The sequence below is a fragment of the Lolium rigidum genome, chromosome 3 (genome assembly GCF_022539505.1).
Source record: "Lolium rigidum isolate FL_2022 chromosome 3, APGP_CSIRO_Lrig_0.1, whole genome shotgun sequence".
Lineage (NCBI taxonomy): Eukaryota > Viridiplantae > Streptophyta > Magnoliopsida > Poales > Poaceae > Lolium > Lolium rigidum.
This window is the reverse complement of record NC_061510.1, coordinates 187,675,042-187,688,265: the sequence shown is the minus strand read 5'-3', so window position 1 is coordinate 187,688,265 and position 13,224 is coordinate 187,675,042.

Here is a 13,224-nt window from a genome sequence, read left to right as displayed (position 1 = left end):
CAAGAAGCAAACACTGTGTGAACCGTGCATTGATTCCTACATACTTGCATATTGCACTTATTATATTACTTTGCATTGACAACTATCCATGAGATATACATGTATAAGCTGAAAGCAACCGCTGAAACTTAATCTTCCTTTGTGTTGCTTCAATATCTTTACTTTGATTTATTGCTTTATGAGTTAACTTATGCAAGACTTATTGATGCTTGTTCTGAAGTACTATTCATGAAAAGTCTTTGCTTTATGATTCGTTTGTTTACTCATGTCATTACCATTGTTTTAGGATCGCTGCATTCATTACATATGCTTACAATATGATCAAGGTTATGATGGCATGTCACTTAAGAAATTATCTTTGTTGACGTTTAATCACGGACGAGCAGAATCCAAGTTGGGGATGCCGATACGTCTCCGACGTATCGATAATTTCTTATGTTCCATGCCACATTATTGATGATATCTAATTTACCGTTCTGAGAGGATGACATGCGGGACTGATACGTCTCCGACGTATCGATAATTTCTTATGTTCCATGCCACATTATTGGTGATATCTACATGTTTTATGCATACTTTATGTCATATTTATGCGTTTTCCGGAACTAACCTATTGACGAGATGCCGAAGGGCCAGTTCCTGTTTTCTGCTGTTTTTGGTTTCAGAAATCCTAGTAAGGAAATATTCTCGGAATCGGAAGAAATCAACGCCCAGGGTCCTATTTTTGCACGAAGCTTCCAGAAGACCGAGGGGGAAAGGAAGTGGGGCCACGAGGCGCCGCCACAACAGGGCAGCGCGGCCTAGGCCTTGGCCGCGCCGGCCTGTCGTGTGGGGCCCTCGTGTGGCCCCCTGACCTGCCCTTCCGCCTACTTAAGGTCTCCGTCGCGAAAACCCTATCACGTTCGACGAAACCAGAGAAAACCTTCCAGAGCCGCCGCCATCGCGAAGCCAAGATCTGGGGGACAGGAGTCTCTGTTCCGGCACGCCGCCGGGACGGGGAAGTGCCCCCGGAAGGCTTCTCCATCGACACCACCGCCATCTTCATCAACGCTGCTGTCTCCCATGAGGAGGGAGTAGTTCTCCATCGAGGCTCGGGGCTGTACCGGTAGCTATGTGGTTAATCTCTCTCCTATGTGCTTCAATACAATAATCTCATGAGCTGCCTTACATGATTGAGATTCATATGATGATGCTTGTAATCTAGATGTCATTATCCTAGTCAAGTGGGTTTTACTTATGTGATCTCCGGAGACTCCTTGTCCCACGTGTGTAAAGGTGACAGTGTGTGCACCGTGTGGGTCTCTTAGGCTATATTTCACGAGAATACTTATTCACTGTTATGAATAGCATAGTGAAGTGGTTATTTATATCCCTTTATGATTGCAATGTGTTTTGTATCACAATTTATCCGTGTGCTACTCTAGTGATGTTATTAAAGTAGTTTATTCCTCCCGCACGGTGTAATGGTGACGAGTGTGTGCATCGTGTAGTACTTGGCGTAGGCTATGATTGTGATCTCTTGTAGATTATGAAGTTAACTATTGCTATGATAGTATTGATGTGATCTATTCCTCCTTTCGTAGTGTGAAGGTGACGAGTGTGCATGCTATGTTAGTACTTGGTTTGGTTATGTTGATCCGTCATGCACTCTAAGGTTATTTAAATATGAACATTGAATATTGTGGAGCTTGTTAACTCCGGCATTGAGGGTTCGTGTAATCCTACACGTTAGTGGTGTTCATCATCCAACAAGAGGGTGTAGAGTCTACCATCTATCTATTTATTCTGTTATGTGATCAATGTTGAGAGTGTCCACTAGTGAAAGTATGATCCCTAGGCCTTGTTCCTAAATATCGCTATCGCTGCTTGTTTACTTGTTTTACTCGCATTTATACTGCTCGCAATATTACTACCATCAACTGCACGCCAGCAAGCACTTTTATGGCGCCGTACTACTGCTCATATTCATTCATACCACTTGTATTTCACTATCTCTTCGCCAAACTAGTGCACCTATTAGGTGTGTTGGGGACACAAGAGACTTCTTGCTTTGTGGTTGCAGGGTTGCATGAGAGGGATATCTTTGACCTCTTCCTCCCTGAGTTCGATAAACCTTGGGTGATCCACTTAAGGGGAACTTGCTGCTGTTCTACAAACCTCTGCTCTTGGAGGCCCAACACTGTCTACAAGAATAGAAGCACCCGTAGACATCAGGGACCCATGAGGCAGCAGCATCCTCAACGATTCCAAGGCGGCAGGGGATCAAAAGAAAAAAAGGAAATATCCAGAAATTAATTAGGGGTTCAAAATAAATCCACCAAAGGAAAGTTTTATTGTTCATAGAGGATGACATGTGGGACCGACCTACCAACAGCATCCTCATTGTTTCAAAGGGGGCAGGAGATCAAAAGAAAAAGGCAAATAGCCAGAAATTAGGGGTAAAAAATAACTCCAAGAAAGGAAACTTCTATTGTTCGTAGAGGATGACATGCGGGACCCATGAGCCAGCAGCTTACTTAACGTTTCAAAGGCGGCATGAGATCGAAAGAAAAAGGCAAGTGATAAAATATCAGGAGCCAAAGATAATCCAAGAAAAGAAACTTTATTTACATAGAGGATGACATGCGGGTCCCATTTTTGCAGCAGCGGTCCCAACGTTTCAAATGCGGCTTGAGATCAAAAGAAAAATAAAGTAGCCAAAAATTAGGGGTAAAAAAACTCCAAGAAAGGAAAGCTTTATCGTTCCTACAGGCTGACATGTGGGACCTATGAGCCAGCAGCTTACTCAATGTTTCCAAGGCGGCAGGGGATCAAAAGAAAAAGGAAATAGCCAAAAATCAGAGGGTGAAAAAAAATCGAAGAAAATAAACTTTTATAGCACATAGAGGATGACATGCGGGTCCCATAAGCCAACAGGTTCCTCAACGTTTTCAAAGGCGGCTTGAAACATAATCCAAGAAAAGAAACTTTTATTGTACATAGAGGATGACATGTGGGTCCCATTTTGCAGCAGCGGTCCCAACGTTTCAAATGCGGCTTGAGATCAAAAGAAAAAGAAAGTAGCCAGAAATTAGGGGCTCAAAAAAAATCCAAGAAAATAAAGTTGATGGACATAGAGGATGACATGCGGGTCCCATGAGCCAACAACTTACTCAACGTTTCCAAGGCGGCAGGGGATCAAAAGAAAAAGGAAATAGCCAAAAATCAGAGGGTGAAAAAAAACCAAGAAAATGAACTTTTATAGTACATAGAGGATGACATGCGGGTCCCATGAGCCAGGAGGTTCCTCAACGTTTCAAACGTGGCATGAGATCGAAAGAAAAAGGCAAGTGACCAAATATAAGGAGCCAAAAATTAGAGGGTGAAAATAAATCCAAGAAAATAAACTTTTATAGCACATAGAGGATGACTTGCGGGTCCCATGAGCCAGCAGGTTCCTCAACGTTTCAAACGTGGCATGAGATCGAAAGAAAAAGGCAAATGCCAAATATCGAGGAGCCAAAAATAATCCAAGAAAAGAAATTTTATTGTACATAGAGGATGACATGCGGGTCCCATTTTGCAGCAGCGGTCTCAACGTTTCCAAGGCGGCACAGGACCAAAACAAAAATGTAGTAGCCAGAAATCAGGGGGTGAAAAAAATCATGGAAAAGAAAGATTTCAATTGGGCTGCATCTGGACATCTGGGCCTTCGAACTATCCTTATGAGCCTTTTGACTCGTACAATTTCAGCCCACTCCAAAACAGGAAAGTTCGGATTTTTCTAAAAAAAACAGGAAAGTCCTATGCTTCGCAAAAACACAAAACAAGGAGATTCAACATATAAGTTTGTTTATGTAAAAATAAATATTAAATTTATCCGTTTGCAATAGCTCAGAGCGAAATACACTGTTTATTGTCCGCAAAATAATCAAGATATCACATGTTTCTTGTACGGGGAGGCTGACATCGGGGACCCATGAGCCCGCAGCGTCGTCAACGTTTTAAAGGCGGCAGGGGATAGATAGAAAAAATAAACCAAAAATATGTTGGTAAAAAATCACAGATAAGAAACATTTTCGTTCTAAGAGGATGACATGCGGGACCCATGAGGAAGCATCATCCTCAGTGTTTATTGTTCATAGAGGCTGACATGTGGGACCCGTGAGCCAGCAGCGTCCTCAACGTTTTAAAGGCCGCAGGAGATCGAAAGAAAAAATAAGCCAAAAATCGTTTGGTCAACAAAATCCAAGAAAAGAAACATTTACCGTTCTGAGAGGATGACATGCGGGACCCATGAGGTAGAAGCATCCTCAACGATTCCAAGGCGGCAGGGGATCAAAAGAAAAAAAAGGAAATATCCAGAAATTAATTAGTGGTTCAAAATAAATCCATCAAAGGAAACTTTTACTGTTCATAGAGGATGACATGTGGGACCGACCATCCAACAGCGTCCTCATCGTTTTAAAGGGGACAGGAGATCAAAAGAAAAAGGCAAATAGCCAGAAATTAGGGGTCAAAAATAACTCCAAGAAAGGAAATTTTTATTGTTCGTAGAGGATGACATGCGGGACCCCTGAGCCAGCAGCTTACTCAACGTTTCAAAGGCGGCATGAGATCGAAAGAAAAAGGCAAGTGACAAAATATCAGGAGCCAAAGATAATCCAAGAAAAGAAACTTTATTCTACATAGAGGATGACATGCGGGTCCCATTTAGCAGAAGCGGTCTCAACGTTTCAAATGCGGCTTTGAGATGAAAAAAAAGAAAGTTGATTGTACATAGAGGATGCCATGCGGGTCCCATGAGTCAGCAGCTTACTCAAACGTTTCCAAGGCGGCAGGGGATCAAAAGAAAAAGGAAATAGCCAAAAATCAGAGGGTGAAAAAAAATAAAGAAAATAAACTTTTATAGCACATAGAGGATGACATGCGGGTCCCATGAGCTAGCAGGTTCCTCAACGTTTCAAACGTGGCATGAGATCGAAAGAAAAAGGCAAGTGACCAAATATCAGGATCCAAAAATAATTCAAGAAAAGAAACTTGATTGTACAAAGAGGATGACATGCGGGTCCCATGAGTCAGCAGCTTACTCAACGTTTCCAAGGCGGCAGGGGATCAAAAGAAAAAGGAAATAGCCAAAAATCAGAGGGTGAAAAAAATCCAAGAAAATAAACTTTTATAGCACATAGAGGATGACATGCGGGTCCCATGAGCCAGCAGGTTCCTCAACGTTTCAAACGTGGCATGAGATCGAAAGAAAAAGGCAAGTGACCAAATATCAGGAGCCAAAAAAAATTCAAGAAAAGAAACTTGATTGTACATAGAGGATCACATGCGGGTCCCATTTAGCAGCAGCGGTCTCGCCGTTTGAGAGGCTGCACGGGATCGAAAGAAAAAGGCAAGTGACCAAATATCAGGAGCCAAAAATAATTCAAGAAAAGAAAGTTTTATAGTACATAGAGGATGACATGCAGGTCCCATTTAGCAGCAGCTGTATCTCCGTTTGAGGGGCTGCACGGGATCGAAAGAAAAAGGCAATGGACCAAATATGAGGAGCCAAAAATAATTCAAGAAAAGAAAGTTTTATAGTACGTAGAGGATGACATGCGGGTCCCATTTAGCAGCAGCGGTCTCACCGTTTGAGAGGCTGCACGGGATCGAAAGAAAAAGGCAAGTGACCAAATATGAGGATCCAAAAATAATTCAAGAAAAGAAAGTTTTATAGTACATAGAGGATGACATGCGGGTCCCATTTAGCGACAGCGGTATCACCGTTTGAGAGGCTGCACGGGATCGAAAGAAAAAGGCAAGTGACCAAATATGAGGAGCCAAAAATAATTCAAGAAAAGAAAGTTTTATAGTACATAGAGGATGACATGCGGGTCCCATTTAGCAGCAGCGGTATCACCGTTCGAGAGGCGGCAGGGGATCGAAAGAAAAAGGCAAGTGACCAAATTTGAGGTGCCAAAAAAAACTCCAAGAAAAGAAGGTTGATTGCACATAGAGGATGACATGCGGGTCCCATTTAGCAGCAGCGGTCTCAACGTTTCCAAGGCGGCAAGGGATCAAAAGAAAAAGGAAGTAGCCAGAAATCAGGGGGTCATAAAAAATCCAAGAATAGAAAGAATTTTGGTTCATAGAGGATGACATGCGGGACCCATGATCCTGCATCGTAAACGGCTCGATCGGAGAGCGTTGAACGAGATGGCGCGATCGAGAAAAAAAACAATGCCGAAGAGGCTGCCATCTCGGGCCCTACATCCTTCGGCGGTGCGGATTTGCGTTGACTCGGCCGGCGAACCCGAGATTTCGAGATGCACCACGTCCCGGCCACCATACGCGACGTTTTGGCCGTTTTCGTCGGGCTAGGTGGCCTCAAAAACGAGAAAAAAACGTTTTGACATGCACAACAGAGAGACCAAAAATCGTCGGCCATGGTACACCAGCAACCACGGCGCGACTTCAACTTCGTCGGCCATGGCAAATTTTCTTGTAGTGATAACCACCCATTTACGCAATGGCGTTTGATGTAATCAAAGCATCCTTCCGGTGTAAGTGATTTAAATGATCTCATGGTCGAATGACTTAGGTATCTATGTATCGAAAGCTTATAGCAAGTTGAACTAAATGACTTGATCTTATGCTACGCTTATATGGGTGTGTGTACATTATATCATTCATCTAATGACATAACCTTGTTATTAATAACATCCAATATTCATGATCACGAAACCATGATCATCTATTAATCAACAAGCTAGTTATACAAGAGGCTTACTAGGGACTTCTTGTTGTTTACATAACACACATGTATCAATGTTTCGGTTAATACAAATATAGCATGGTATGCAAATATTTATCATAAACACAAAGATATTATAATAACCACTTTATTATTGCCTCTTGGGCATATCTCCAACAGTCTCCCACTTGCACTAGAGTCAATAATATAGATTACATTGTAAGGTACCTAACACCCATGGCGTTCTGGTGTTGGTCATGCTTTTCCCTAGGGAGCGCTTTAGTCAACGGATCTGCCACATTCAGATCAGTGTGTACTTTGCAAATCTTTACTTCACCATCTTCGATGTACTCGCGAATCGAATGAAAACGCAGCTTGATATGCTTCAGCTTCTTGTGTGACATTGGTTCTTGTGCATTGGCGATGGCACCCATGTTGTCACAATAGATGACTAATGGGTCCAATGCACTAGGAACCACACCAAGCTCAATAATGAACCTCTTCATCCATACCGCTTCCGATGAAGCCTCCGAAGCATCTATGTATTCAGATTCAGTTGAAGATTTCGCCACCGTGCACTGCTTGGAACTGCTCCAGCTTACTGCAGCACCATTCAATATAAACACGTACCCAGACTGAGACTTAGAGTAATCAGGATCAGTGTTCCAACTTGCATCGGTGTAACTGGTTACAACGAGCTCTTGGTCACCTCCATAACAAAGAAACATATCCTTAGTCCTTTTCAAGTACTTCAGGATATTCTTGACCGCTGTCCAGTGTTCCATCCCCGGATCACTTTGTTATGTGTCTGGTCAAACTAACAAGCATGTGCGATATCCGGTCTAGTACACGAGCATGGCATACATGATAGAGCCTATCGCCGAGGCATAGGGGATCTTGTTCATCCTCTCTCTTACTTCTGTCGTAGCCGGACCTTGAGTTTTACTCAAGACCTTACTCGGCAACATAGGCAAGAACCCTTTCTTGCTTTCATCCATTCTAAACTTCTTTAGAATCTTGTCCAGGTATGTACTCGTGAAAGCCCTATTAGGCGTCTTGATCTATCTCTATAAATCTTGATGCCTAAAATGTACGCTCGCTTCACCAAGGTCTTTCATTGAAAAACACTTATTCAAATAACCTTTAATACTTGCTTAATAGTTCTATATCATTCCCAATCAATAATATGTCATCTACATATAATATCAGGAATGCTACAGAGCTCCCACTCACTTTCTTGTAAATACAGGCCTCACCATGAGTCTGTATAAACCCGAAGTCTTTGATCACCTTATCAAAGCGTCGGTTCCAACTCCGGGATGCTTGCTTCAGTACATAAATGGAACGCTGAAGTTTGCATACCTTGTCAGCATTTTTAGGATCGACAAAACCTTTGGGTTGTACCATATACAACTCTTCCTCAATATCACCATTAAGGAACGCCGTTTTGATATCCATCTGCCAAATCTCATAATCGAAAAATGCAGCTATTGCTAACAAAATCCTCACAGACTTTAGCTTCGCTACAGGTGAGAAAGTCTCATCGTAGTCAACTCCTTGAATTTGCCGGAAACCCTTTGCGACAAGTCGAGCTTTATAGACAGTGATATTACCATCAGCATCTGTTTTTCTTTTGAAGATCCATTTATTCTCGACAGCCTTGCGGCTATCAGGTAAGTCTACCAAAGTCCATACTTGGTTATCATACATGGATCCCATTTCGGATTTCATGGCTTCTTGCCATTTGTTGGAATCTGGGCTCATCATTGCTTCTTCATACGTCGCAGGGTCTTCATCATTGTTATCCACAATCATGACATTTAGACAGGGATCATACCAATCAGGAGTGGTACGCTCCCTCGTCGATCTGCGAGGTTCAGTAGCTTTCCCGTTCGAAGTTTCATGATCATCATCATTTGCTTCCTCTGCTATCGGTGCAGGCTGCACAGGAACATCTTCCGGTACTGCGCTACTCTGATCTATGAGAGAAGGTTCAATAACCTCGTCGAGTTCTACTTTCCTTCCAGTCACTTCTTTAGTGAGAAACTCCTTCTCAAGAAAGGATCCGTTCTTGGCAACAAAGATTTTGCCTTCGGATCTATGATAGAAAGTGTACCCAATTGTTTCTTTAGGGTATCCTATGAAGACTCATTTCTCCGCTTTGGGTTCTAGCTTGTCAGGTTGTAACTTTTTACATAAGCTTCGCAACCCCAAACTTTAAGGAACGACAGCTTAGGTTTCTTCCCGAATCATAATTCATACGGTGTCGTTTCAACGGATTTAGATGGTGCCCTATTTAAAGTGAATGCGGCTGTCTCTAATGCATAACCCCAAAACGATAACGGCAAATCAGTAAGAGACATCATAGATCGAACCATATCTAAGAGAGTTCGATTACAATGTTCGGACACACCATTTTGCTGTGATGTTCCCGGCGGTGTCAACTGTGAATGTATTCCGCATTTCTTTAAATGCATGCCAAATTCATAACTCAGATATTCGCCTCCGCGATCAGAACGCAGAACTTAATCATCTTGTTACGTTGATTTTCTACTTCACTTTGGAATTCCTTAAACTTCTCGAATGTTTCGGACTTATGTTTCATAAAGTAGATATACCCATATCTACTCAGATCATCCGTGAAGGTTAGAACATAACGATAACCACCGCGCGATGCCACACTCATTGGTCCACACACATCGGTATGTATGATTTCCAACAAGTCTGTAGCTCGCTCCATTGTACCAGAAAATGGAGTCCTAGTCATTTTTCCCATTAGACATGCTTCGCATATATCAAGTGACTCAAAGTCAAGTGACTCAAGAAGTCCATCGGAATGGAGTTTCTTCATGCGCTTCACTCCAATATGACCAAGACGACGAGTGCCACATATAAGTAGAATTATCATTCAATTTAATTCGCTTAGCATCAATGTTATGAACATGTGTATCACTACTATCGAGATTTAACAAGAATAAACCATTCATCTCAGGTGCATGACCATAAAAGATATTATTCATATAAATAGAACAACCATTATTCTCTGATTTAAAAGAATAACCGTCTTGCATTAAACAAGATCCAGATATAATGTTCATGCTCAACGCAGGCACCAAATAACAATTATTAAGGTTTAAAACTAATCCTGAAGGTAGATGTAGAGGGAGCGTGCCGACGGCGATCACATCGACCTTGGATCCATTTCCAACGCGCATCGTCACTTCGTCCCTCGCCAGGCTTCGTTTATTCCACAGTTTCTTTTTCGAGTTACAAATGTGAGCAACCGAACCAGTATCAAATACCCAGGCACTACTACGAGAACCAGTAAGATAGACATCTATAACATTTATATAAAATATACTTTTCTTCTTGATGAGGCCGCTCTTCAGATCAGCCAAATATTTGGGGAAATTACGCTTCCAGTGCCCCTTTTCCTTGCAGTAATAGCACACAGTATCAGGCTTGGGGCCAACCTTAGGCTTCTCAGGAGGCGCATCAACTTTCTTGTCGCTCTTCTTGAAGTTGCCCTTCTTAGGCTTGCCTTGCTTTTAGAAACTGGTGGTCTTGTTGACCATCAACACTTGGTTCTCTTTCCGTATCTCCACCTCAGCAGATTTCAGCATGGAGAAGAGTTCAGGCAACTCTTTGTTCATGTTCTGCATGTTGTAGTTCATCACAAAGTTCTTGTAACTTGGTGGCAGTGATTGGAGGACACGATGATTACCCAGCTGGTTAGGAATCACAATCCCCAAGTCACTGAGCTTCTTCGCGTGCCCGGACATAGCGAGCACGTGCTCACTAACGGAGCTACCCTCTTCCATCATGCAACCAAAGAAATTTTTTGAGGCCTCATAGCTTTCCACGGCCGCATGAGTTTCAAAGATAGCTTTGAGCTCACGGACTAGCTCACAAGGGTCGTGGTGCTCAAAACGCTTTTGTAGCTCTGCCTCTAGGCTGCACAGGATGGCACACTGAACTTGGGAGTACTGAATTCTCCGAGTCTCGTAAACATTTTTTACTTCCTCAGATACTGCAGGAGCAGGTGGGGCACCTAGTGGTGCATCAAGCACATATTGCAGATTTCCGCCAGTGAGGAAAATCCTCACATGACGGAACCAGTCGGTGAAGTTGCTACCATTGCTTTTAAGCTTTTCTTTCTCTAGGAACTGGTTAAAATTGATGGAGTGGCCCGCCATAATCTACAACATATTTGCAAAGAGTTTAGACTAAGTTTATGATAAATTGAGTTCAATTTTAATACTTAAATTTAACTAGGTGAACTCCCACTCAAAACAACATCCCTCGCATTGTCTTAGTGATCACATGAACCAAATCCACTACACCAAGTCCGATCATCACGAGAAAAAGGTGTAGCTTCAAAGGCGAACATTCAAAGTGTTCATCATATCATTCATATGACTCATGCTCTACCTTTCGGTATCCCGTGTTCCGAGACCATGTCTGTACATGCTAGGCTCGTCAAGGCAACCTTAGTATCCGTGTTGTAAATATGGCTTACACCCATTGTATGCACATGTAGAATCTATCACACCCGATCATCACGAGATGCTTCGAAACGACAAGTCTTAGCAACGGTGCATACTAAGTATGAACACTTTATTATCTTGATATTTAGTGAGAGGGATCATCTTATAATGGTACCGTCGTGATCTAAGCAAAATAAGATGCATAAAGGATTAACATCACATGCAATTCATAATGTGATATGATATGGCCCTTTAGTCTTTGCGCCTTTGATCTTCATCTCCAAAGCACGGACATGATCTCCATCATCAACGGGCATGATCTCCATCATCGTCGACGTAGCGTCAAGGTCAATGGCGCCGTCTTCATGGTTGTTCCCACCACGTAGCAACTATTACAACAACTTTGAAATAATACTACTAGATGAAATATAAATACAACCATAAGGCTCCTGCCGGTTGCCATAATACAATAATCATCATCTCATACATACATCATGGCCATATCACATCACCAAACCCTGCAAAAACAAGTTAGACGTCTCTAATTTGGTTTGCATATTTTACATGGTTTAGGGTTTTCGAGTAAGATCCAATCTACCTACGAACATGAACCACAACGGTGATACTAGTGTTGTAAATAGAAAGAGTAGATTGAATCTTCACTATGGTGAGAGAGACAGACACCCGCAAAGCCACTTATGCAATACAAGTTGCATGTCGAGCGTGGAGCAACTCTCATGAACGCGGTCATGTAAAGTTAGCCCGGGCCGCTTCATCCCACCATCTCGCAAGATGCAAAGTACACACAACTAAAGACAACAAAAGCATCAACGCCCACAAAACCATTGTGTTCTACTCGTGCAACCAATCTATGCATAGACACGACTCTGATACCACTCTAGGAATTCGTAGCATAGAAAACAAAAATTTTCCTACCGCAAGAACGAATAACAAGCCAAGATCTAATCTAGTAGATGGTAGCAACGAGGTGAAGATCAACATACCCTTGAAGATCTCTAAGCGTTAACGAGATTAGATCTCGTGGTGGATGTAGTCGATCACTTGCCGCTTGCAAAAGCGCGTAGAAGATCTTGACGGTGCCACAGTCGGGCAGCACCTCCATACTCGGTCACACGTTCGGTGTTGATGACGACATCCTCCACCCAGTTCCAGCAGGCAGCGGATGTAGTAGATCCTCCTCTGAATCCCGACAGCACAACGGTGTGGTGGCGGTGGTGGTGGAGATCTCGGGCAGGGCTTCGCCTAAGCGCTACGGGATAAGTATGAGGAGGGGGCGGCTAGGGTTTGGGGAGAGGGGCACTTGGGGCGCCGGCCTATGGTGCCCTTGGGTGGTGCGGCTGCTGTGGTGGCCGGCCCCCTCCCTCTCTCCCTCATTATATAGGTGGAACCCCAAGGGTTAGCCCTAGAATCCGAATAAGAGTCCAACTCCCAAACCTTCCAAAGGGCAAAACCTAGGGGGAGTGGGACTCCCCCCTTTCCTTCTCACTTGGCCGGCCAAGGAGGTGGAGTCAACCATGGACTCCACCCTCCCACTTTGTTGGCAAGTTAGGGTTGGTGGAGTCCAACCAGGACTCCACCTTCCATAGTGATTTCTTGTAACGTCCCAGGGTAGCACCCCTATTAGAATTGTTTGTTATTTTTATTTTGTGCATCCATTGGTTGTTGTAGTGATTTGCTTCTTCCCGAATAGGATCACGAAGTGGTGTTGTGAGATACGACAACTTGTCCGGATGTCCCTCGGCAAGCTTTAACAGGCAAGCATTTCCTATACTCCTGTCTCTGCAGGAGTCGCTCACCTATTTTATTTTGCCTTCTCCCTCATGCTAGCTTTAAGTTGCGTTCTTGTCATGTGTCCTATCCACCTGTTACCTCAAGCATCCCATATTGCCACCACCAACCACCAACCACCTACAACTATTGTTTGGTTATCGGGTCTGCCTTGCGAGTCGTAGTGCATGCTAGTGCTGTTTATATCGTGTTACCGTTATCGCTATC